Raw genomic sequence first — 26,571 nt, forward strand, 5'->3', positions numbered from 1 at the left:
AAGCACTGAAACACTTCTTTTTCCCCTTTCTCATTTAGCAAAGCATATCAGCTTTGTTCAAACGTTTAAGAACATTTGCTCTTGAATATTTAGTACATTCTCTGAGTAAATCCCTAAAGGTGTCACACTTTGCCAACTGTAGCAATAGAATGTAACAGATATTACAGATATACTCTCTATAATTCTGATTGCTCAATAATGCAGTTTATGTAAGTGAGCAAAAACATTTACTGAATAAGATCGTATAATACCTCATAAGAACCTTAATCGTTATAATACATTATAATACTTGTGGTTATAACTTTTAAAAGTGTGATTTACAACACACAATGAACACATTGTATACACTTAAGCCATAAAGGATTCTAGTTCTCATAGTTATAATATATTATAAGGCTTATGTCTTGATGCTTTAAGATCTACACAATATCTTATTACATGTTATGAGTGGTCATTTACTGTAACGTTACAAATACAAAGGCTTCTTGTAAAAATCCAAAAGGCTTTATAATGTGGTCATACTATTTATAAAGTGGTCTTTGTCTGCCTTAAGTAAAGTAACAAGTAAAATTAAGTCGTCTTTTAAACAGGCTATATCATTAATGGGTTATATTGCACATTTGCTGTATTTATTGTAATATCAACACAGCTATATTGCATTGTTTGAAGATGTAAAAGGGCTACCATGAGTTAAACTAGTTCACAGTAGAATTAACATCAGCCTCACTGGAAACACAAAAATATGAACAACCACCCCAACTACTGTTAAGATTTAGTAAAACAATATGCAGATCTTAAGCAGGTTATGAGCCTTATAATACATTTTAACTATTATACATTATGCATATACTATAATGCGTTAAGAATATCTTTACAATGCATTATAAAAACAGGCTTCATAAATGTGACCCTGGAGCACAAAACCAGTCTTAAGTTGCACGAGTATGTTTGTAGCAATAGCCAAAAATACATTGTACAGGTCAAAATTATCGATTTTTATTTTATGTCAAAAATCATTAGGATATTAAGTAAAGATCATGTTCCATGAAGATATTTTGTAAATTTCCTACCATAAATATATCAAAACTTCAGTTTTGATTAGTAATATGCATTGCTAAGGACTTCATTTGGACAACTTTAAAGATGATTTTCTCAATATTTTACATTTTTTTTGCACCCTCAGATTCCAGATTTTCAAATAGTTGTATCTCGGCCAAATATTGTCCGATCCTAATAAACCATACATCAATGGAAAGCTTATTTATTAAGCTTTCAGATGATGTATAAATCTCAATTTCGAAAAATTTACACTTAAAGGGTTAGTTCACCCAAAAATGAAAATTAGGCTGTGTTTTACTCACCCCAGAGGCATCCTAGGTGTATATGACTTTCTTCTTTCAGACGAATCCAGTCGGAGTTATATTAAAAATTGTCTTTGATCTTTCAAGCTCTATCATTGCAGTCAGCGGGTGTTGCAGTGCTTCAGTCCAAAAGCGCCCATTAGGGTTGGGCCGATAGACGCTGCCAATGTTAATCTGACATCGTGATTCCATCCCCCCCACCCCTTCTCCCACAATCCGCCGCATCCCAGTTCCATGTTCGGAAAGGAAATGAAGTGTACTACGGAAACCCTAAAGGGAATAAATAGCCTACGAGATGGGAGGATAAAAAAAATATATATTTCTATACTTTTTCTCGCAATTATATCGTTGGGTAAGTATAGGCGACTGTATATAAATTGCGGGCATCAGGGAGCTGCTATTGAAACCACTTTCGATTGCGCGCTCTCATTTTACTCTCACTTTTGAGATTCGCGATCACAAGGACTCTATACTATGTAGCAGCAGTACTTACCACACATTTGACAAGATTAGATGTTTGTCATTGGTGCTCAGGATCTGCAAATCATTCGCCATCATCCTATCAGACATTTCTCCTTACTCTGTGTATGTGGTAAGTGAACTTTCATGTACTGTAATGCAACAGGCTACCGCTAGCAAGCGGTTAACCTTTTAGTGGCTCCATACAATGTGTTATTTGTTTCACGCTTCGGGCACACCCCTAACCCCGCCCCCCGATGTCATCGTCCATCACGATGTTTCACTGCAGAGTGCAGACATCGTCCGATGCCAATTTGGTAAACATCTTCCAACCCTAGCGCCCATCCATAAAAAAAAGTATCTCACACGGCTCCGGGGGGTGAACAAAGGCCTCCTGTAGCGAATCGATGCGTTTTTGTAAGAAAAATATCCATATTCACAATGTAATAATCACTTTAATCTAGCTTGCACCAACAATTGTACACAGAAGCAGCTCCGGGAGGATGGCAAATGAGTTCAGCGCTGTGCATGCGCCGGTGAGTCTCGTGAAAACCAACGTTTGTTTACAGGAGCAAAGGAAGCAAAGTTTCCTTACTTTAGCAAAGGAAAACCAGTCTCCTCTTGGCTTATATCGAAATCCTCTGACATTCTTCTTTACAAATCCTCGTTTTGTACTTCTAATAAGTGACCATTGTTTTGTTTTGATCTCTCCGCTGCACTTCCGCGTTCGTCACTTCCGAGCGGCGCATGCGCAGCGCTGAACTCATACGTCATCCGCCCGGAACTGCTTCCGTTTACAACAGTGAGCGCAAGCTAGATTAAAGTGATTATTACGTTTGGAATATGGATATTTTTCTTACAAAAACGCATTGATTCGCTACAGGGGGCCTTTGTTCACCCCCCGGATCCATTTTTAATGGATGGGTGCTTTTTATTTCACTTCTTTTGGACTGAAGCACTGCAACACCCGCTGACTGCAATGATAGAGCTTGAAAGATCAAAGACAATTTTTTATATAACTCCGACTGGATTCATATGAAAGAAGAAAGTCATATACACCTAGGATGCCTCGGGTGTGAGTAAAATGCAGCCTAATTTTCAATTTTGGGTGAACTAACCCTTTAAGACTGGTTTTGCGGTCGAGGGTCACAAATGTTTTCGGTGTATGATGTCATTTTGCTATTAAAACATGGAAAATCATTGTCCTTTAGATAATCAGCCTAAACTCTGTTTATGTAGAGAACTGTTAAGCTGTTAGAAGAACAGGATTCCAAATGTCTATAAACAGGTGATAAAATACACTAGTATTGATGTAAACCATGATTTTCCTTGCTGAAGGTGAACCTAAAATATTCTCTGGGCAGTGTAACCTCGTTAATCTTATAAAGGTTTGCTCTTTTTTTTTCTTCATAATGAGGAAACCTTTAAACTTTGCATACTTTATTCTTAACATTGTGTACTATGAATGTTGTTGGCTCTATAGAGAATGAGGAGTTACGTCACAATCTTTTCACTCCGCATTGCATTTCGGGAAGGCGCTGCCATATTAGCAGGATACGCTATCCGTTCCCATGGTTACTTCTCATTGTCTATAAGGATAAATGCTTATCTTTTGTTTTGTTTTTGCCTTTAAGTTAAACAACCATTCATTCTTCATTGTATCGTTTGCAGGGAAGAGAAGCTATTTTATCGCACTGCATGATATGCACTGCATTTCTCTCTTAGGTTTTGTAGAATTTGGTTTACAGTGTTTACCCGAATAGCTTGAATACAATGTCGCTCGCTGCTGCTTCAGCCATCATATGGTACATTATCCAAATAAAAGTGTGTGTTCAACAAGCTGACAGAAGTCGATCCATTTCTTTGTTGGAAACTTTTAAATGACAAAGTATAATTGATGTCATTATAAATATTCATTTTTCCATGGCCACTGAGGAGAATCAGAGATTGTGGGTCACATTCAGCGAACAGTCACGAACTCACTGTACTTTTTATATTTATTTCAACAAATGACAAGCAAAATCAAATCCCTAGGAGCTTGGGGAAAGTTTTGTAGCATTTTCAAATGCTGGTTAAATGTGCTAAAACAGTGATGCTACAAGACATGTAGATGAGCCAGAATATCAACGCGACATGTTTAAATGTAAAGCGTTTTCCTCTCTTTAGAAAACTGTAATCTAGAAAGCGCTTCTGGATTAAGACAGCGATTTCTAAAGTTCATATTTTGGGCTCATCCGTTTTTCCACACATATTATGCTTTATTAGTAAGATGTGTGTACAGAATGTGGTCTTTAAATATCACTGTCTCCATTAAGCGCGTTCTTTATATGAGAGGGAAATGCTTAACGTAAATAAACGCGTTGCGTTCACATTTTGATCTTATATGCATATCTGCACATAGTATATGCTTTACAATTTTGTCTTTATCACTGTCTTGGTACATTAAGCCACTTTAAGCATTTTAGAAAGTCCCCTGTTCAAGTTCTGCTAATCCACGAGCCTGGTGAGAGTCATGCTCACAGTGAAGGTAATATTAACTATTAAACCAACCAAATCAAAACTTTCAAAAACACACAGCAATGTGATTCTTTTATTGAGTGAGAGTCAGTGGGTTTAATCAGTGACATTAACAGATTTACTATTCGGCGTCTTCTCCGCGACCTCCTTCCCTTGTTGTTTTTACACATAGAAAAGGCAAAAAAAACCATATTGCATTGTCCAGTTTTCTCTCAGAACGATGATTTGAGTTACTATTGCAATTATCGGTGCAGTATGAAGGACATACACTGGTGACATTTTTCACAATCACGACAAACAATCAAATACTGCCCTAAACTCAATAGCGGAAAGGCAGCGCTATCCTGCAAATATGGCGGAAAAACAAAGCAGTTTCCCAGAACTCAACGAGGCGTTACGTCACATTCTCATTCTTTATTGAGGAATCATGAGCCAAAATGCTAGATGTTCCTCATTTGTAAGTCGCTTTGGATAAAAGCGCCTGCTAAATAAATAAAGCTAAATGTCAACGACAAATGGCGCACAGGTCTTTATAAATGTAGCATATTAAATTGTGTATAGGCCATATATTTTACCTAAGGATCTGTATGCTGAAGTTCTTCTCTTCCCGCCGCGGGAGACAGCGCTGTCACGTGACCTGAAGAACGCGTCACGTGCAGTTCAGAGTTGAAAGTCGAGGAAAGCTGAAGCATGGCGGCTTTAGTGAGATGCAGAGTGCTGCTGATTCAACCTTTCCGACTTCAAGCGAACGTTACCAGTGGCGTGCGCAGATCGGACAATGTTCTGCGTGCGTTTCCACCCAAGAGAGCGCATTGTGCGTCAGGCGTGCCGCGGAGGTGTGCGACTGTCCAGCTCCGACGTTAAGTCTGGAGATGATCTTATCGTTAGATACCTGGACGGTGATGACTCATGTAGAAGCAGACACAGCGCTTGATCACAGAGTTTGTGCATCGGACTCTTGCACGTGTTGCATATGCTTTTCTCATAACGCCCCATTATTGTTTAGTAACAAGTTTAGTGCCCTGTCATCCAAAAGTCATCCATAGTAACAGTTTAGTGCCGTCATCCAAAAAAGTGTCAGTCATTTGCCTTTCATATACCAGAGTTTAGGATTCCAAATCTGCTCATTAACCAGACCCTGACATAACATGCTTATTATTAAATGTTCCTAACTTTTCAAGTTTCAAGTTTATTTATCATGTGTACAATGTCAGTGACAATTTGCACATTGAAATGCTTAGGTTGAGGCTCAGGCATTCTACATTAGTGCAATGCAATATAATACATTTTTATAGAGAGAGTTTCTTGTCACTTCCACAGTCTGTTATAGTTTTCATGTAACTGATTTTTTTTCTTGCAATTTGTAGTGTAACTGTTCTTGTGTGTCTAGGGATTGTTGTTTTGGGGATTAATCGCCCTCAATCTAAATATGCCATCAGCAAAAATCTTGTTACGATGGTGAGTATTTTTTACAATGTTACTTGTCAGTATGTAATAGTTAAACTCTATTGCCTACTACATGACTACCTTATACTTTTTTTTTTTTAAGTATTGTGACATCTTTTTTAATTAACAAGAGTACCATGGTATTTTTAGATGTATTTAAGAATTGGTTGTATGCTCTAAAAACAAATGTTTTGAAGCAAAAAAATGTAAGTTTGCATCAATATTTTTGAGTTATGACTACTAATGAAATAGTTCAACCATGAAACAACTTCTGAAGAAGCTAAATTTGTAACATAAACGCATGTTTTAATTAATTTATTAACCAATCTGTTTCCGTTCAGATAGCATAGCACATGTTAAATGTAACTACTTTCATGTAGCCACCCACAACCTAAACCAGAAACACTGCTCGCCAGCACAATGGTAACCACAAAAACTTCAGCATAACAGAAATGCTTTTAAATGTCAAGCATTAAACACTAAACAGGTCTTTCCCTTTGCTAAACACATTTCAACATTTATTCTGCAGTCCTATACAAAGCATGCTGTGACATCCACTGTCCAATTTCATATTTAAGTAGTACATCTTATCATTTTATATATATAATCAATTAATGCAGAGGTTTCAGTTTAAATTATGCACAGTGTAATGATGCAATGAGTTCTGTTGACAACATAATGTTTGTAGCTAGAAGTTTAATTAAATCAGTAAATTAATTTTTAACTTGAAACCATTCCTTTGTTTAAGTTGTGGTAACAGGTCCCCTGAATTTATTTTTAGCGTGTACTATGGTGTATAAATAGTATATTCCTTACAGCAGTGGACCTGAATTCTGGCCCTGGGTCTCCTTCCATCATCTCTGAGGCACAAATGTTAGAATTTTATTGGATAACAAATGAGAACTAGGACCTAGGGCTGCACGATTAATCGAATGCGATAGTCATGCGCAATTTGTTAGTAAAGCCGGTTCTGTAATCAGCAGGAAATCATCACCACGTGCTTTCAGATGGAGCAGCATTTACCACACATAGCCGTAGTTCACTGACAAGTTACGCAAAAAAATCGCAGACGATTTTATTGCGCGATTCTGAAATCGAAGAAATCGTTCGCGATAATGACAGCTGTTTGCATAGCTTCTCAGTGAACTACGGCTCTGTGTAGTAAATGCTGCTCCATCTGAAAGCATGTGAAAATACCACATTTAATAACATATTTTTACTCCAAACTCACTTCATAACGTCAGTCGAGTGTTTGAAATAAATCCTTCTGTGAGATGATGTGGCTTCTTACACCGAATAAGACACGCAACATATTTCATAGTATTTAAGCAGTGATAAAGGCTATGCATTATAAACATACTTTATTTTAATGAAAATGATAATAAGAAGAACTCCGATAAACCGTATATTGCCGTAGTCGTGTGTTTATTAGTCACGATGAATCAATGAAAGCAGTTGAATCTTCTGTTTATTCAGCTGCAGCGATAGGCATTTTCTGGGTTTCTTCTGCGAGGCGTATTTGGAGTTTCAGCGTGAGAGCACCCTCTGGCCTTCGGATGGAGATTTACTGCTGATCACAGAACCGTGCTTCACTGAAAGGTACGCATGACAATCGCAGCTTCTGTCGATTCGCGATCTCGATTCCATTTCGATTTATCGTGCAGCCCTAGTAGGACCTACGTAATATCCCCCTTTTTATGATTTGTTTTGTTTTTGCTAGATGTCAGAAGCTGTAGAGTCATTGAAGAAGGACAACGAAGTGTGCACTGTAATTTTATGCAGTATGGTGCCTGGAATATTCTTCGCAGGTATTTAGCCACTGCGGTGTATGAAGCAAGTTGTTTACAACTTTACAGGATTTGATTGGATTGTGTGGGTTACACTAATGTCCACCTATATTGCTGGTATGATATTATTGGTTGCACACAGTTTTGGTTAAGTCAAGAGAAATTGGGTACACTCACTGGTGGATAAAGTTGTTACTTTTTTGCCGAAAGAAATATAGTGAATTGTGAATCATTCATGATTTAAGATGTAGTGACACTGAACTGAATGTTGGACAGCAAAAATACTAGTACATGTGAAGTTTCATCTGCAGCGCACAAAGTTTGGTGAACATCGACTCCAGTTGGCATAGCAAAAAGACATTTGAACACACAAAAAAGAGAACACAAATGTAGAATCAAATGTAAAAGTTATTTTGCGATCTGATGAAACGTGACGGCAGCTTGGGGTATTAGTAAATAAATTGAGATTTTTGTCAATTTTTTCAGTGAGTGACCAGATCATCTCATTATCACTGATCAGTTGTTTGTGACATGCTTTGTTAATAAATGAGAACCATACAAACTACTCCTTAATGCATTGTAGTCAGTTCAGAATTCAAGTAAACTTGCCTTGAAATCTGACAAGGCAAACCAATGTGCCAACCAATGCCTATGTGGATACATTTTCATTATTTTCAGCGTACGGATTTTTGCACTAAAAATGTGCTGATTTACAATGTCTTTCACAAGAACACAACTTTGCATCAACACATGTTTGTCTGAACAGGCGCAGACTTAAAAGAAAGAGCACAGATGCAGCAGAGTGAAGTAGGACCATTTGTTACTAAAGCAAGAACACTAATTACAGAACATGGTAAGTTAAACTGCTGAAAACCTTTATATAAAACTTGAAAATGTGCTGGTAGAGAAATCTTAATAGGTATTCCACAAATTAATTTTTTAACCAAATAGCTGATATTTATAAGTTAACACCATGAGAGAATTTCATACACAGTCACATTTTGCTTAACGCCATTGTGTAATTGTAAAATGTAAATACCAGTAGCAGAGATGAAAATTAATAAACCGGTAATGTATTTTAGCTTCTTCTTATATCTCCATTATTTTAGCCAATGGTAACCCTGCTCTCTAGAGATCAGCTCAGCTATTATAAAACAAACAAACAGCTGACTACAAATTAGAAAAGTGTGGGTATATTAATGTAATGGTTAATCCAGTCTTAGGCATTTTGAGGAAATGTTTTTAGGTGCTCTTTCCATGCCAACGATTGCAGCCATTGATGGGGCGGCTCTTGGAGGAGGTCTTGAAATGGCTCTTGCCTGTGACATCAGAGTGGCAGGTAGATCATATGGTTCATCTCATGACTTTATATGAACACACTCTGTAGCTGATTCACACAGTTCAATATGAATGATTATAATTAAAGCCACACGCTTCCAGTGTGAATCCATATTAGAGATCCTCAAGCTTAGTCCTGGGCTAATCTACACTGGATATCAGGTCTAGTGTGGGATCAACAACCCAAAGTGATTTAATGGTTTTATAAATTAATCTTGGTTCACTCAGTAGAGTTTCTTTTGTATTTGAGCATCTCTTAAATGAATTAACATTTCTTCGTTATGCTGTCAGTTAGCAGATGGCTTCTTTCATGCGTTCTCCTCTCACACCCAGATTTAGATTTAGGAAATCTGTGCATTATGCTATAACAGGTCTCCTGCACTTCTTCGAATGCATTTCCACACCATATGTGTTCACACGTGGCAACTTTTTTTTTTTTTTTCAAATGTGAATATTTTAGGTCTTATGTTTAGTGTAATTACACAGTGACTCAAAGTTGTGATGCTGTACAAAAAAATTAAAAATAGAAAGTTTAGAATGCCTTAAGAATAACTTTAAGCAGTTTTTTTGTTTGTTTTATATAAAAATTTATGTGGAATATTATTTAGTGTTCTTTTCTGATGCCCCTGAAATTATGCTGTTAATGGCTTCAGAACTAAACATAAGAGTTCATATTTAATTTAATTCAAAAAATCATTCTTATTTGTTTGTGAAATAAAATTTTTACATTTATGCACATGGAAGATGCTTTTTTTTATCTAGAGCAAATTAAACTACTTGTTTATCAGTGTGCTCTGTTGTTGTTCAGTGTTACAAGTAAGTAACTAATTATCACTAAAGCATTAATTATCAATAAAATAAAATGTCTTTTAATTAGAACACTGTTAGTATTTTTCTTAGTTATTAGATATTGTATGCGTAATGAACCAGATTTTTTATCGCTATTTGCTTAATTAAAAATGTGTCATTTCTGACGGAATTCATATTTTTCAGGGTGTTTTGAGAGAGTTCACCAGACTAAGAGATTTATCTATTTGAAAACAAATAGTCTAACTGATTCTCCACATCTTGACCTATTTTACAGCCAGCTCTGCTAAAATGGGACAAGTTGAGACTAAATTAGCCATCATCCCAAGCGCTGGTAAGTGCCTCTCTCTGTATATGTATGTTTTTGTAATTGCTTCTGAATTCCTCTGAAAGTGAAGAATTGAGTGATCAGTTGTCTTCTAGATTCTTTTGGCACTGGATTGAACCAAGAGGCATATTAAAATGCCATGTACAGTGCAACACGGTCTCACCCCTATTCGTCACATACTGCCGTTTGGTAATTTCCCCTCACGTCCATAAACCGACGTTGAGGGTACCCCCTATTCGTCGCTTGACAACGTAGAGGGTCGTCCGATATTTGAATGCAAATCCCTCATCTTTGGATTTTGACGAAATGGGGTTATCCATCCAGCGGTTTGCCTGCGCTGGAAAGTATGGTTTCAGGCTAAAGGGATAGTTCACCCAAAAATGAAAATTACCCCATGATTTACTCTATTCGTCTGAAAGAAGAAAGCCATATAGGATGGCTTGAGGGTGAGTAAATCATGGGGTAATTTTCATTTTTGGGTGAACTATCCCTTTAAGATACATTTAGTTTGTTTCAAGTGTTTCAGTAAAGTTTAATTGGACACTTTTGGCACCCTTTTCTATTTAATCATATCCTGAAACTTGTGTATCATATCTAGAAATGTGTGTATTGTTACAGACCTATAAGGCAGCTCACTAGGTTTTGAAGCACAACAATAACAAACGGAGCCAAATATTTCCAACTGCCAGGAAAAGGAAAACAGAACACAATAAAATTAATATTCAAAGGCACGTTTTCTTCCAAACTTCTGTGCATCATTTCCTGGAGTTGCTATTTTGTTTCAAAAATGGCTTTGTATATAAACTCAGAACAGCAGCAGTATGGAGGACCAAACCTGCAGAAATTAAAAATAAATAAATACACAAATAAATAAATAAATGTGTTTAAATAAATAAATAAATAAATGTGTGTATAAATACACGTATTCTTGTTTAAATTCGGTAGTGAAATAAACAACATATTTATATATGATTTGACAGTTTATTTTAATAAATATCAAAAATCTAAAAAGTTTGCATTATAACTGAGAACTACATGAACACTTCACAGTTGGTTGTGTTACTGTAAGTAATTTCCCTCAAATGCTATTGAAGTTACACCCTCTCATTAGCATGTTGTGCAGGGGAAAAATAAATGCAGAACTAGGCCTACATTCAGAAATAAATGAGTGATTAAAGGAAAACAGTTAGGATGAGTTTAGCATTTCCTTAAACATTTTCCATTTGTCCACCAATTTATTTTATTTATATACAAAAAAATCGAGGCAAATTATGTGGATGCTTCATGGTCTTAATGAAACGCATCCATAGTTAATGTGATGAACCACACCCCTGGTTACACCTGTTTGAACTTACAGGGAACTGACTTCATCTGTTCACTAAAATCATCTTGATATCAGCTAGATGAAAGTCAAAATGTTAAAGAAAAGTTATTTTTGAGAGCGTGTTGGCAATTGTTTGCAGTCACTGCATTAGATAACAAAATCAAACCAGGTGGCATTTAAAAATGTTCAAGTGTCCAAATACTTCTGGGGCCACTGTAGCTCGTAAGATACAGGACTGTTCTGCAGCAGACAGATTTGTTATGGCTATGGTTTGTTGGGTGAAACCAAAAGCCAGTGGCATGTTTTTCAGTTCCATTAGATCTAAGTACATGTGATTGAGTTGGAAAGTATCTGTGTTTCAGTATATAATGTCAGTCCAGACAGTCGGTGAGGTTATCACTCAAGGCTTGATTTGCAGCCAGAGTGTTTCTGTCTTCAGGATGAAAATAGGTCACCAGAGCTTTGGCACCCATCCAACCAGTCAGAGCTTTATTCAGCAGGCTGAGAGACCCTGGAAAAACAGTGGCGAAGACGTCAGACATTTTTTGGTTGTGCTGTTTTGTGCCCTTAAACCAATTTGTTCATTGACCTGTTATCTGAAGATGTGAACATCTTTGCGGATATCCATTTCTACACTTTCAGACCTGCAGTGGTTTCCCTTTGCTTTAATAAGTCAGAGCATGCTCCTTTTAGTGCTCTGTTGATAATGTGTAATGCTTGCTTCTCCAAAGATAATTATTTAATTGACTCCCTGATTACCAAAGAGTGCTTGATTGGTAGCATTTGGAAAATTACAAGACTGCAAAGGAATATTGCATGTCTTCCACATGAAGTCTTGAGTTGTTTGAGCAGTGTTTGAGAAATCAGCATTTCCAGTTGGTGGTATTGAATTAAAAGTATAGAGTATGGGATTATGGGATTAAGAGTATATGGGAGCGTAGCCTGTGGCTGACTTAATCATGCCAGCCACTTCACCACGTGAAGCTCTTTTCCAATGACTCGGCATGTGGTGGGGTCAGAATAGCAAGGGATATTCACACCCTGGACTGACGAATCACATGGCCACATGCCTTTGGCAAAAATATGCCAGTGGGGAAGGGCAAGGGTGACCAGGGTTTTGGGCCTTTTTTGGGCCAATCCCTCCTGGACCGAGTTTGGTGACCCCTGCACTAGGGCTGCACGATTAATGGAAATAAATCACAAAGGCGATAAATCGCGATTAGGCAGAAGCTGTGATTGTCATCCGTATCTTTCAGTGAAGCAGGGTTCTGTGATCAGCAATAAACCTCCATCCAAAGGCCAGAGGGTGCTCTCACACTGAAACGCCAAATACGCCTCTCAGAAGAAACCCAGAAAATCCCTATAGCAGCTGCTGAATAAACAGAATATTTAACTGCTTTCATTGATTCAACGTGACTAATAAACACACGATTACGACAATATATGGTTTATCTGAGTTCATCTTATTATAATTTTTACTATAATAAAGTATATATTAATGCAATGCTAATCGACATAGACTTTATCACTGCTTAGAATACTATGAAATATGTTGCGTGACTTATTCTGTGTAAGAAGCCACATCATCTCACAGAAGGATTTATTTCAAACACTCGACTGACATTATGAAGTGAGTTTGGAGTAAAAACATTTTATTAAATGTGGTATTTTCACGTGCTTTCATATGGAGCAGCATTTACTACAGAGAGCCATTGTTCACTGACAAGCTACGCAAACAGCTTTCATAATCGCAGAACGATTTCCAATTCAACGATTTACCTCCAATAGTAAGTAATACAGACCCTCTCATCTCCCAATAGTAAGACAATCTCTGGTATAATGACAGCGGAGCTTCTCAGCCACTCCAGCAACGGACGCAACCCAGAAGAACTATCTGCATGGATTTTTGCCGATAGTTCCAGCAATCAACTATCGGTGCCGATTAATCGGCAAAACCGATACATCGGTCGATCTCTACCACTGACCCACTTCTCAGTACCTTAATATGCTTTGGTTAGCCTGGCCCAGATTCTTTAAGGACTGTTGCACAGGTTCAGATTGAGCCGTCTCTGTTTATCACATTCTACACATTATCACAACAAATATGAAATCACATGGAGGATAAAACAGGACTCCTCTCAGTGTAGCTGTAATTTGTCTTGAAAAGAAAACAATTGTCTTGAATGTTGATTTACCTACTTTTTTCCCCAAATTTTGGGTAACACTTTACAATAACGTCCCATTACTTAACGTTAGTTAATACATCAACTAACTAATACATCAACTGACAGTATTATTTTTCAGATTGTTACAAGGCAGCCACAATGTGGGAAGATCACTTCACTGGTTTATTTTCATAGTTCTTCATACTTCCTGTCCTGTGCTGGGAATGATTGTGTTACGTGTGTAATGAGGAGGAACAGAAGCTCAGTCCAGGGTGGTAGTATATAGGCCTTCTGTAACAGGAGAGACATGTGAGATGTGTGTTTTTGTTTGTGAGATCGATGTATGACATCACTGACACACCACTGACACTGACACATAGTGCGTAATGCAGTGATACCAGATAAATGGGGTGGAGTGTTACAGTAGATGTGTTGTATGTGCTTGTTCACGTTTTATTTTCTCATGGTGTTGAAAGACGTACTTGAATCATATCTTTACCTTTTGAAGTGTTTGTGTGGCATTGCACAATTAAAGTAGTTAAATAAGAATGTGTGCACGTCTGTCAATCAAAATGTATATACTGTGTAACCACATTTTTTTAGAATAAATATAGGTAATTATTTGCTGGTTTGCTTGCAAATATTGGGCCTCATTCATTAAACACAAGCAGAATGAACTACTATGTAAACCGTTCAGTTGCTTTTTCTTTTGTAAATTGTGACATTGAACTAAATGTAGCAGTTTATATAAGAAATGTAGCAATTACCGGGGTTCAAGCATTTTAAGACCTTTGAGCAATTATCGACATTTTAAGAGGATTTTACCCCCAAAAGGCTGAAAAACCATAAATACAATCACTAGTAATATTATTTCATGATTTGCCACTTCTGACCAATAGGTGGCGCAATATATATTTACCACAAGGTGGTGCTGCCCCAAAACATTTTGAGTACCTTCAGGCTATTCCAAGCTTTATCATTGCAGTCTGCGGGTGTTGCAGTTGAACGGTCCACAAGTCATCAAATAAAGCTCACGCATTCATAATAAAACGTGCCGCAGACGGCTCCGGGGGATGAATAAAGGCCCCCTGTAGCAAATCCATGAGCGCGCGCGTGCGCCTCTGAGATATGCTAGTCTCGCGAGTTTGTTTAATAGGAGCGAAGGAAGCAAAGTTTCCTTACTTTAGCAAAGGAAAACCAGTCTCCTCTTGGTTTATATCGAAATCCTCCGACATTTTTCTTTGCAAATCTTCGGTTTGTACTTCTAATTCGTGACCGGCATTTTGTTTTGTTCTCTCTCCGCATTTGTCACTAATCACACAACGCCGCGTGTCTTACGTCATCCGCCGGAAATACTTCAGTGTATGACAGTCAGCGGAAGTGAGAGAAAAGTGTTTATTACGTTTGAAATATGTATATTTTTCTTACAAAAACTCATGGATTTGCTACAGGGGGCCTTTATTCATTCCCTGGAGCCGTGGCACGTTTTATTATGAATGCGTGAGCTTTATTTGACGACTTGTGGACTGTTCAACTGCAACACCCGCTGACTGCAATGATAGAGCTTGGAATAGCCAAGACAATTTTTAATATAACTCCGACTGGATCTGTCTGAAAGAAGAAAGTCACATACACCTAGGATGCCTCGAGGGTGAGTAAAACACAAGCTAATTTTCATTTTTGGGTGAACTAACCCTTTAACACTGTTCTGTGATTTCTTAATTAAATAGCTTAGAAACTGAAAAGTTCAAGCATATATTTCTTAATAACTAAATCCCACAGCTTCACTACTAGTAGAGAGACGCTGCCAGGTAGAATTAATTCACACACGCAATCGCTCTCACTAATGCATTCATATGAATGTAATCTTTACTGTGCTACTTTATCTGTATCTGATTTAGAATGAGCAGAAATCTGTGAGAATTATAACGACCCAAAAACAAAAGAACTGTTAAAAATGAGCTGTTATAGGAGCAACAGCCATGTGGGCAGCGCTGTATCATATGCCATAGCTGTGCACAAGGTGTTTGTCACAGCTCCAGACTTATTTGTTCATTAATGACGTCATCAGCGACTAGTCGACTTCGACTCGACTTTCATCACATAAAAGTAAAATGAGCTGTTATAGGAGCAACAGCCATGTGGGCAGCGCTGTATCATATGCCATAGCTGTGCAGAAGGTGTTTGTCACAGCTCCAGACTTATTTGTTCATTAATGACATCATCAGCGACTAGTCGACTTCGACTCGACTTTCATCACAAAAAAGTCGACTTTAAAAAATCAGAAGTCGTTCAAACCCTAGTCTGGGATGCATTTCCCAAAAGCAACTGTGGTCGCAAGTTCCGTCGTTACCAATAGAGTTCAATGGAACTTGTGACCATAGTTAGCTAACGATGGTTTTGGGAAACGCACCCCAGGTTAGTAATGTGTGAAGCTGCTGCTGCTGTTTGTGGAGATGTTTAATCCTCCTCTGCTGAGATCTCGAGAGATTTAATGTCTTTTATTTCAGTTGATTTCATCTCAGGCTGTGGCTGAAGTCAGTTGTAGTTCTCGTGTTTCTCTTTTCTTCAGTGATTCTGTTTGTTAACAGCAGGTGTTCATCACTAATGCTCAATCATCACTTAATAAATCCATTAATTATCTTGTTAATTTCATCACTGCTTCAGTGTTACTTTAACACTCTTGTCGAGTGGGACCATATATGCTCTGAGCAGTGTTCATTTAACACTCAGGATTTTGCTGTGTGGAAGAACGATCACTTCTGCCTTGTCCATGCATTTTCAGTCTCTAAGTCCTGTCAAATTGGACAAGATTAGATTTAAAGGCTGCAGGGATTGCGTAGCCCTTCCAAGAACTCCAGCAGATGTTTGACTGTGACGCTTTTTCTTGACGGCCGCTCCGGTTCCTTGGAATGCAATGTGTAACTCTCACCGGCCTCTGCTGCTGATTTCAAAACAACCCTGAGCTAACCTCCGTCACACTCTTTGCCCTCCGTCTTTCTTTAGTGTGTTGACTCTGTTTCTGGTAATCTTTTTTTTTTTTTTTTGGTGATGGTGTTGTAAATGCACTGTATAAAAGCAAAGGCCACTTTCTCACTAGTCAGGACTGATGTGATGCAAGGATTTCCTTGAATTTCTTGTGAAATCTCTGCCGTATAATGTGTTGTTTGTTACTGAACGCTGCTCAAGTCATTTGAGGTTATGGGGAGCTAATATGGGGAGCAACATTTGATCTACTACTGTATTCCTCTAACATCAAGGATAATCATAAAATGTAACAAACCATTGAAAAGGTGTTTGGCAGCCACAGATATAAATTTGATTGTTTAAAAAACACTTGGTGGCTAATGAAAGAGAGGATTGCAATAAAAATAGATCTATCATTGCTCATGGTTGCATTTGCATATTGTATTGTTTATTACAGTAAGTAGGATTTGTGCAGTTGAGTCAGAAGATGGTTTGATTAAAATTCAAGGGAAAGGAACCTGTCCTTGTTGCAGTAACATGCCAAAACAGCACATTTTCAGAGAAAAGAGTGATTTCATGATTCAAAGACTATAAATGCAGATAGGCTTATATGAGATTTTTTTTTTTCTGAGTTAAATCTGCAATAATTTCAATAGTGGCAACAAATGGAATTGCAAAAAAAAAAAAAGCCACTGCTTTTTAAAAGCTCTACAGAGTTTCAGGAAATCAACCTACGACCTGACTCTGCACATTAAAGAAATTCCCAAAAATTACAATTTAATCACCCTCATGCTTTTTCAAACCTGCTTATTGTTGTGATTTCTGTGAATTGTTAGTTCATGTTGATTGCTAATGAAACGGGAAGATTGCAATAAAATCGGTCTTATTATTGCTCTTGATTGTATAGATCGTGGTTGTTTGTATGTACAGTGTAAAACTCTAACAGGGGACATCGGATACAAAATTCACTTTTACATGGTGTTTGCATGTAAATATGTCTTAGCAGTGTGTGAACACAACCACCCTACAATGATAAAAATCCATTCACTCCTGTTTTTAATCCCCCAAAATACCTAAACAGTCTCAACTATCAAACTGTTTTGATTTACTGAGCAGTATGACATCATAATGCTCAAGCCCCGCCCATGGCTGCTGACGGACTGTCCCGTATTAGCATATCTCCGCCCTCAGCCAGTGGCGCTGTCCACCGTTTTCTCCGCGCTCAAGCAGCTGTAGCGACAACAATGTCTCGTAAGCAATGCAGGTGTTTTGTAGTTGGATGTAAAAGTGAACTTTAAGGCTGATTTCACTCCGGGAGCAGGAGCAGCGCGTGAGCAGCACTGAAGTGATGGTTTAGGCACTGAGTCTATTTTTGCTGTGCCGCTCCCAGTCTCGCAAACTTTCAAGATTAGAACTGACCAACTTCTAAAAACAAATTTATAGTTATCTTTGTAGCTTTGGATCCGCTGCTGTGACGCTGTACAAACGCTTCTAGTGTGAATACTCTCGCTAGTCTGCAGCGGCAGTGACGATGAAGTGAAGCTGATTCGAAGCTCAAACTTGCAGTGTGAAACAGGTGTAGAGTCTATATTTTCTCCCAACATCAGAGCTACTGAAGGCGTCATGCAGTGTATTAGGTTATTTATTTATTTATTTTTTTGGATGGTAACACCACCGAATACACAAAAAACAGAAGAGAGGGGCAGGGTCAGCAGAGCTCATTATCATTTAAAGAGACATGCACCGAAATGCTCCACTGTGAACAGAGTTGTTTTTGACAAGGTAAAGAGGGTGTTGTTTTACACGACCACTGAGGAATTTTAACCAAAGTATGTTACAGAAATTAAATGAAGACCCTAAAGAATCATACCAACTTGTGGAAAATGGTCATCTGATGTCCCCTTTACAAGGGCGGTGGAATATTTGTGCTGCTGTCCAAGAGCGCTCGGCAGGGCAGGACTTAGGGGCCCCTGGGCTAGAGGTTATTTCTGGGCCCTATCCCTATACACTACAAATGACCTCAACTAGACCATAATTTTGGACTAACACAAAATACACAAAAATTTAAATATGCTTTGAGGTTCATATATAGTGCAATTAATATGCAACATGTCTAGCCTAGCCAAAGTTTAGATGTAATATTAAATAATCATTATAATACAATAAGCAGGATGTGTTCTCTGTTGAAAGATCGAAATCCTGAAATTACACTATTAGTATTAGTGTATTAGTATTATAAAAATGTATTGTCATATCTGTGTCCTCTTATGTCAGATTCTTAAATTAAATTCAATCTGAATAAAAAGACATGTTGCCTATTAACAATCAAATTAAATCACTATCAACAAAATCCATAGATAGGTAGATTCTGCATAAATTATGTTCAATTTAATTATGTTATAAAAACAGAAACTCAATAAATGGCTTTTTATTTTTTAAACCAGGCGGGAGAGAGCACTCAAAACTCTTCAGAGAATTCAGTGGATAATTCGCATAATTCAGTGGAACATTAATATAATATCGAATCATCCTCTGTAAAGAAATGAGGAGTGAACATATGAGAATTTATCATTATCTTTCTAAATGCACGCTCTTTTGGGCTAAAGGATTAATGGAGCTGTTTAAAGTAGACATGATGACAAATGAATCGGTGCAGACGTGATTCAATACGTGTGTCCTTCTTCTATGTGAAATAATCATAAATACCAGTTTATGCTGTTTGATTATGGCCTCGAAGGTCGCAGTTGGAAGTTACTGACTGGCATATAACTGAACAAATCAAACAAACATAAACTGACGATGGCAGGGCCAGCCCAGTCAAGCCCAATGGTAAGTCCTGCCATGGTGCTCGGATAGGAATAGTCAAACTGGAAAGACGGTCAGTCAGTGCGGCTGTGCCCTAGATTTATAAACACTATGATTTATTCATGTGTCTTTTTGCCAGAGAGAGGTGGCAGTTGCCCGTGGAGGACTGGGAACTGCTTTATTAGTGAGCACTTATGCAACACGTCCCTGCGCTTTCATGTGTAAACATATTTCACACAAGAGCTTGAGTAAGAGTTGTGCAACTGAGTCAAAAGATTGCCTGATTATGTGAATTCGTGTGAAAGAAACCCAGAAGTTGCGGTAACATGCCAAAACAGCAAATTTCCAAAGAAAAGATTCATGATTCAACTATTATAAATGGAGATGGATATAAATGGAGGCTTCGAAATGTGATTTTACATTTTTGAGTTAAAGCTGCCATGAATTCAATAGTGGCACCAAATGGATTTGCAAAAAGCCCTACAGTGTTTACATTCTTCAGGAAATCAACCTACATTTGACTCATAATCAGGGATGCACATAGGTTTTTTAGTCTGGTTCTCATGAGAGCACCTGGAGATTTGGTTTGATGCTCACACTGCACATAGCGTGACCCATTAAATATAACTATAAAAATAAACTAATTAATAATAGTAATTATAGTATTCTTGCATTTTACTTATTTTGTTTCTTTTTTAATAAAATGATAAACAAAATAAGTATTTATAATTTATAGTATTATAAATACATATTTATAGTGCTATTATATTTTAACATTTAAAAGTGACTATTAAATAAAAATACAATTATTGTATTAAAAAAATACAGTGCTAGTAATTACATTTTCATTTTCTTTGATTTCTTTTTTTACTTTTTTAAAATGAATTTTCATCATTTTCAAACCTAAAATCGGCAAGCTTTTATTTTGGCGGGTTGTGGGCAAGTAAGTATTTGTGCTGTCGGTTTTAGCGCTGCCGAGTGAAGCTGCGTTCACACTAGCAGACTTTTGTCGCTGCATGTCGCCAGGGGCTGGCGATGAGGTCATTAGTGGGCTGCCTAACGTCGTTGTTGACAGCGAATCAGTTTTCTTGCCGCTAAATACAAACATATTGGAGGCAAAAGACTAAATATAATAATAGAATATAATATAAATCCGTACATAAACAAAAATGAATGAGAAACAGAGCCTGCTCTTTTCCATCTTTATGTTAATTCAGTTTTCTTGCCGCTAAATACAAACATATTGGAGGCAATATAATATAAATTGAATTCGTACATAAAAACAAAAATGAATGAGAAACAGAGCCTGCTCTTTTCCATCTTTATGTTAATCTACGGCAAAAACGCAAACAGCGTAACTGCCGGAGCTGAGAGGAGAATGGTCACATGAGCTCTACCGTCTTCTTTCCTATTGGTTGTCGCTCACGAAAGTTGCTCTTTATTTGCATAAAGTTGAAGGATTCTAAACTTTGTAGCGTCGCTGGACACGCCCCATCCGGTCACTCGCTCGTGCCGCCGGAAATCGCCAGCTCTCCATTGACATGAATGGGATCGTGTCACTTTGTCGTTAATTGTCGCTTGTTGTATGAACGGGGCTTGAAGCACGTCAATGAAAGCAATGTAACAGTTTTGCATTTTGCTCTGAAATGGGCCGTGTGTAGGCTAGATTTATGCTTTCAGTTCGAATGGACATCTTACACAGTATTACAGTTAGTCGATTTAAAATGGTGATTGTGCATTAACAGCTGTCAGCCATGTTGGAACGCAAATGAGCAATCTGAACTTATTTACTGTACCCAGCGGAATTATTATTTTTTTGATCGGCCTGTGCACCACTTATGTGCACCTCTGGTTACAACCGACTCATTGAAGAAATTCCCAAAAATGTAAATTTAGTCACCATCCAAGCCTTTATGTTGTGGTGTTTTCTTTGAAATCTATTTTCCATACAACAACACTTCATGTCCAAGGTAACTAAAAAAAAAACGCACAAGAACCCTAAAGTTAGTCCATTTGACTTGCACTCTCCATGTCTTCTGAAGTCAGACGATAATGTGAGGAACAGACTGAAATTTGAATCATTCACTGACAGTCTTCCCATCCACAGGAATTTTCTCCATTTTCGGCAACATACTGTATCTCTTGCACACTGTATACCTCTTACTGTATCTCTTACTCTCTGAGTTACGTAACTGCATTCAGTCATGCCACACAAGGAAACCAGTTTTGAACCAGTGGCATTTTTTAATTGGAATACAGACGTGATTATCGTTATTTTTCTGAAGAGCAGACTGAAATTTATCACAAGACCTGAAATCTAATGTACATAAAATGTCCTAATCGCTTGCCAGATATCACTTGATCTGCTTTTAAATTTAATCTTACGTTGATGTTTATTTGTTTGTGTCCTAGAACTCATTTTGTACTGTAATGTAGTTGTATGGAAATATTAAAGCATCTAATTTCTATGGGAATAAATGACAGCATACAGGTTTTAATATTAGAATGTTTACAGTAAATAATGACAGAATCTTCAACTCTTCTTTAAACTCCGATAGAAGAACATCAAAATATTGATAAAATTTGAAAAATGCAAGTTTGCCTTTAACTTGAACTTTAGTACATATCTTTTTTCTTATTACTTGTTATGCCAAGAGCCTCTAGCTAAACCAGTAAATGCTTTCAACATACTACCAAGGTATCAATAAAGTTCATTTCCTACTTTTGAATAGATAAGATTGTTGCTGCTATTGTTTAAAAACATTACAGCCTGTCATAAGGATACACAGGTTCAGATTCTCAAACATGGACACACACACTCTCTGTTTGCCTTCATTTGCCTGCTGCTGATTTCTGTTTATTCTGCTGTTTTGAACTGAATACAAAATGGTTAGGACCATTTTCCTTGCTAAGGTTAAGCTTTGTGTAAATTGAAATAAACGAAATCTCCTAGGAACATGGGTGCAACCAGTAATTTGTAAGAACCAAGTCTCAAGACTCGGTGTAAAACAATTAGCTTTGTTTTGTGTAATTTTCTAAGACAGGTGTTTCTAACGCTCAGCCTCCTCTGTGAGTCGATATCATGCTGAAACAGGTCATGAGAGTTTGTCTTCCAACGTGACACTTTCGATAAATGACCAACACCTTTGAAATGTGTGCAGCAAGCATTGATCGCGTGAAAGTTTCTAGGTATATGAGAGGTGGACTGGGACACCGTTGAGATGCAGTCTTTTGTTGCAATTGTGGGTGACGCTTTATTTTAAGGACCAATTCTCACTCTTAACTAGCATGCCTATTACTAACATATTGGCTGTTTATAAAGCAAATATTAAAGGGTTAGTTCACCCAAAAATGAAAATTATGTCATTAATTACTCACCCTCATGTCGTTTCAAACCCGTAAGACCTTCGTTCATCTTCGGAACACAAATTAAGATATTTTTGATGGAATCTGAGAGCTCTCTGACTGTCAGCAACGCAACTGAAATATTGTAGTCCAGAAACGTAGCAAGGAGATCTGTAAAATAATCCATGTGACATCAGTGGTTGTTGCTAAGTGTACAGCATATATTTCAAATAAATGCTTTCTATTTATCAAACAATCCTGACATATTTTATCATGGTTTCCATAAAAATACTGGGCAGCACAACTGTTTTCAACATTGATAATAATCAGAAATGTTTCTTGAGCAGCAAATCAGAATATTAGAATGATTTCTGAAGATCATGTGACACTGAAGACTGGAGTAATGATGCTGAAAATTCAGTTTAAGGAATTAATTACATTTTCAAATATATTAAAACTGAAAACAGCTCTTTTAAATTGTAATAATATTTCACAATATTACGGTTTTTACGGTATTTGAATCAAATAAATGCAGCCTTGGTGAGCAGAAGAGACTCCATTCAAAAAAACATTTCAGAATCTTACAAACCCCAAACTTTTCAACGGTATTATGCACGAGTGTGATTCTCGGTCACAGATTTAAATAACATGTCTCATAGAATAACTGGCTCTTTGAATCTTACTTGTCCTATTCTGGCTGTAGGGGGAACGCAGCGTCTGCCACGAACTGTAGGAGTGTCCATAGCTAAAGAGCTGATATTTGCGGCGCGGGTGCTGAGCGGTGACGAAGCCAAGAGTCTCGGCCTGGTGAATCACGCTGTGGAGCAGAATAAGAATGGAGATGCGGCGTATCTGCGAGCTCTGGATCTGGCCCGTGAAATCATCCCTCAGGTATAAACAGCTGTGCTAGATCATTCAGCTAACATCTTCTTAGTGTACATTGTTCTGATGAAGCTTTGATGATTGTTCTCTTTCAGGGGCCAATAGCAATTAGAATGGCCAAGTTAGCAATCAACCAGGGAATAGAGGTAAGATTGCACATTTTACAGACTTCTCTAAGTATAAAAATAAAGTTATTTTCTTGTGCCGAGGCCATTTCACACAACCTGTCTGTGTTGACATCTGCCACCAAGTGACTTGAATGTTATTGTAGAGTTTGAACGAACTGCCATTGGCGTCACAAAAAATAAGGGAAACATTATCACCTCTATTTGAAAAGACTTGTTTATTTTCATATTGTGCTTTCCGTAAGCAAGCATATCAGAACAGACATACTATGATACATAAGATAAACTGCTGTGCTGTACTACCTACTGTACGTCTCTCATCATGTATAAGCTTAGCAGCAAAAGTGTGTCATCGGAGAAACCAAAGAGAGAGTCTGCTTCATGACATTACCTTGACCCCAGAGGCGAGTCTGTCAACACCGCGGGTCCCTCAGGAAGTGACCTCATAGAGCAGAGACCTCCTCAGCTTTTCTGTTGAAGTAATTAAAAGGGGAAAATGCCAACATAGGCGCATTGGAAAAAAAGTGGCTCTACCTACATTTTTGCATAACATGTCTATACATACAAGGGCTGGGCGATAAAATGATAATTGTCACAATATATTTTTCCCTCAATAGAACGATAACACATGTTCGATATAATGTTAATGCGATAAAAGCTGCATCACACGGACCAATTATCAGATGGGTTCATAAGGCAGTGCAGTGTTAGGAGATCGGTCTCATTTTTCATTCAAATAACATAGAATTGAAATAGGTAGTGAGGTGCTATGTGTGGTTTTACCTTTGGTTACCATGATTTAATTGTGTGATACTATAGATCAGGAAACCCCCCCCCGCCCCCCCGTGTTGCAGTGTTGTGGGGCTCCAGGAACGTGGTTGGGAACCACTGCTGTAGATGACTTTTATAATTTTTATAAAAGTAGAATCTGTCTCAGAATAGAATGTCTCAGAACAGTCAGAATATTTACATTTTACCCATTAAAGGGGGGTCATATGATGCGATTTCAAGTTTTCCTTTCTCTTTGAAGTGTTACAAGCTGTTCGTGAATAGATAAGATCCGTAAAGTTGCAAAGACTAAAGTCTCAAATCCAAAGAGATACTCTTTATAAAAGTTAAGTCGTCCACGCCTACCTAAAATGTCTCGTTCTAACATGCCCCCACATGTCTAAGTCACTATCTGGGAAGATTTGCATAACACCACCTAAATGTTCACGCAAAGAAAGAAGGCGTAACTTTATTGTTGCTGCCGCTGCCGCTGCCGCCGCCGCCATGTCGTGAAGACGCTGTGTTTCGTTGCGAAAGCGAAACTACTTTGTTTGGTCTTCCAAAAGAGGACACGACAAGAAATCAGTGGTTAAGTTGTATTTACAACACTGTTCCAGAACACTTCAACCCAAATATTCAGATGTGTGCAGCACATTTTATGGAGGACTCTTTCCTGATCCTGGGAGGGTAGACTACAATGCCGGCGCTTCTGACTCAAAGACTGTAAGTACGTTTTCATATTTAAAGTATTTGCCACTGATGATTAAAACGCGAGTTTTGAGCAGTGTAGAGTAGTGCTTGTTTGTCATTTCTTCGATCACAAATGCAGACATGGTTTTATGTTTACGCGGCACGATGCAATGCGTAAAAAGACAGTATAAGTCATTATAATCCGTAATTATGTCCCCACTGGATGCAACAAATGCCTCGTTTATTATGGGTTTTAATGTTTTTGTCTCGTCGCGCCGGGACACGACATCACAGTATGGTAGGGGTTAACATTTCCGTCACACGCTTGAGGTATTCGGCCAATCAAAACGCACTGGATAGCTGGCCAATCAGAGCACACCACGCTTTTTAAAACTTTTTGAATAAGATTCGAGTGCCTTGGACTATTATTAATGTTACGAGTTGAATGATCCCTTGCACCCAAAGAGCACAAAGAGACAATGCACCTATACCCCGTGCAGCACTTCTTTTGCATTCTTTACTTTGAGAAATTTATTTCTCTATTAAGACAATTTGTAAAGGAAAAAGGATTTTACTTAAGTCTACTCATGCATATTTTAATGTAGAAAAAATTATTTTATTATTTATTATTATTATCGTGATAATTCGCCCAGCCCTAATATATACAATTGCAGAAACACTGCAGTTTCCAGGTAAAATGAACATAGTGGCATTAAAACCTCAACAGCTTTTACTCCTTTTCACATAAATTATGATTACATGAATACAGGGACAGATTATTAATTAATAAAGACTTATTTTCTTTTGGTTCCTTGCACAATACCATGTTATGGCCTCAAAACACTTGCTTTTTTGTAAACTAATGCATTTTGCTGTTTCCATCACATAACCAGCTCCGTATGTATGGCTTATCTAAAAAAGTAAGCTTGCTCGGTAGCGCACCTGGTAAAGCATTGTACTTGTAATTTGAAGTACATTGTTATGAGTCCCGTGAAACACGAACAAGATAAAGAGCTCAAAGAGTTGTAGAAGCAATCTAAAACAGCATGGTTGCCTTAGCAAATGCGTTTTTATCTCACATTTGCTTTTGTTAACACTATCGTTTAGGTTTAGGGTCAGGTTTAGTGTAGGTGCTGCATTATTTTCAAATGTGATAGAATATTAATCTTTTATCGCCAATTACCGGACATTTTGTTTCTGTACTGTCATGATATATATAGCAACCAACATGATAAAAGTTTGCCAGATTCACAGTATTCTGTCTTGGATAAAACAGAACATGCTTTTAACACCACTCACCTGACATTTCACTTTGAAGGAGTAGTGGAACGTGCAAGAAGCAACGTAAAATCATTTTTCACAAATGTAATTTCCAATGAGCCTGGGTTAAAAAAAAAATCCTCACTAAGAAGCAAAATAGCTTGTTTGTGTCCAACCTTTTTTTTTTTTTTTAAAAA

General features: G+C 37.6%; 1 pseudogene; it reads left to right on the plus strand.

Moving 5' to 3' along the window:
- The first annotated feature begins 5,027 nt into the window (after positions 1-5,027).
- LOC107683472 (methylglutaconyl-CoA hydratase, mitochondrial-like) overlaps positions 5,028-26,571 on the plus strand; it is a 25,697-nt pseudogene continuing 4,153 nt past the window's right edge.

The sequence above is a fragment of the Sinocyclocheilus anshuiensis genome, unplaced genomic scaffold, assembly GCF_001515605.1.
Source record: "Sinocyclocheilus anshuiensis isolate Anshui unplaced genomic scaffold, SAMN03320099.WGS_v1.1 scaffold2151, whole genome shotgun sequence".
NCBI lineage: Eukaryota > Metazoa > Chordata > Actinopteri > Cypriniformes > Cyprinidae > Sinocyclocheilus > Sinocyclocheilus anshuiensis.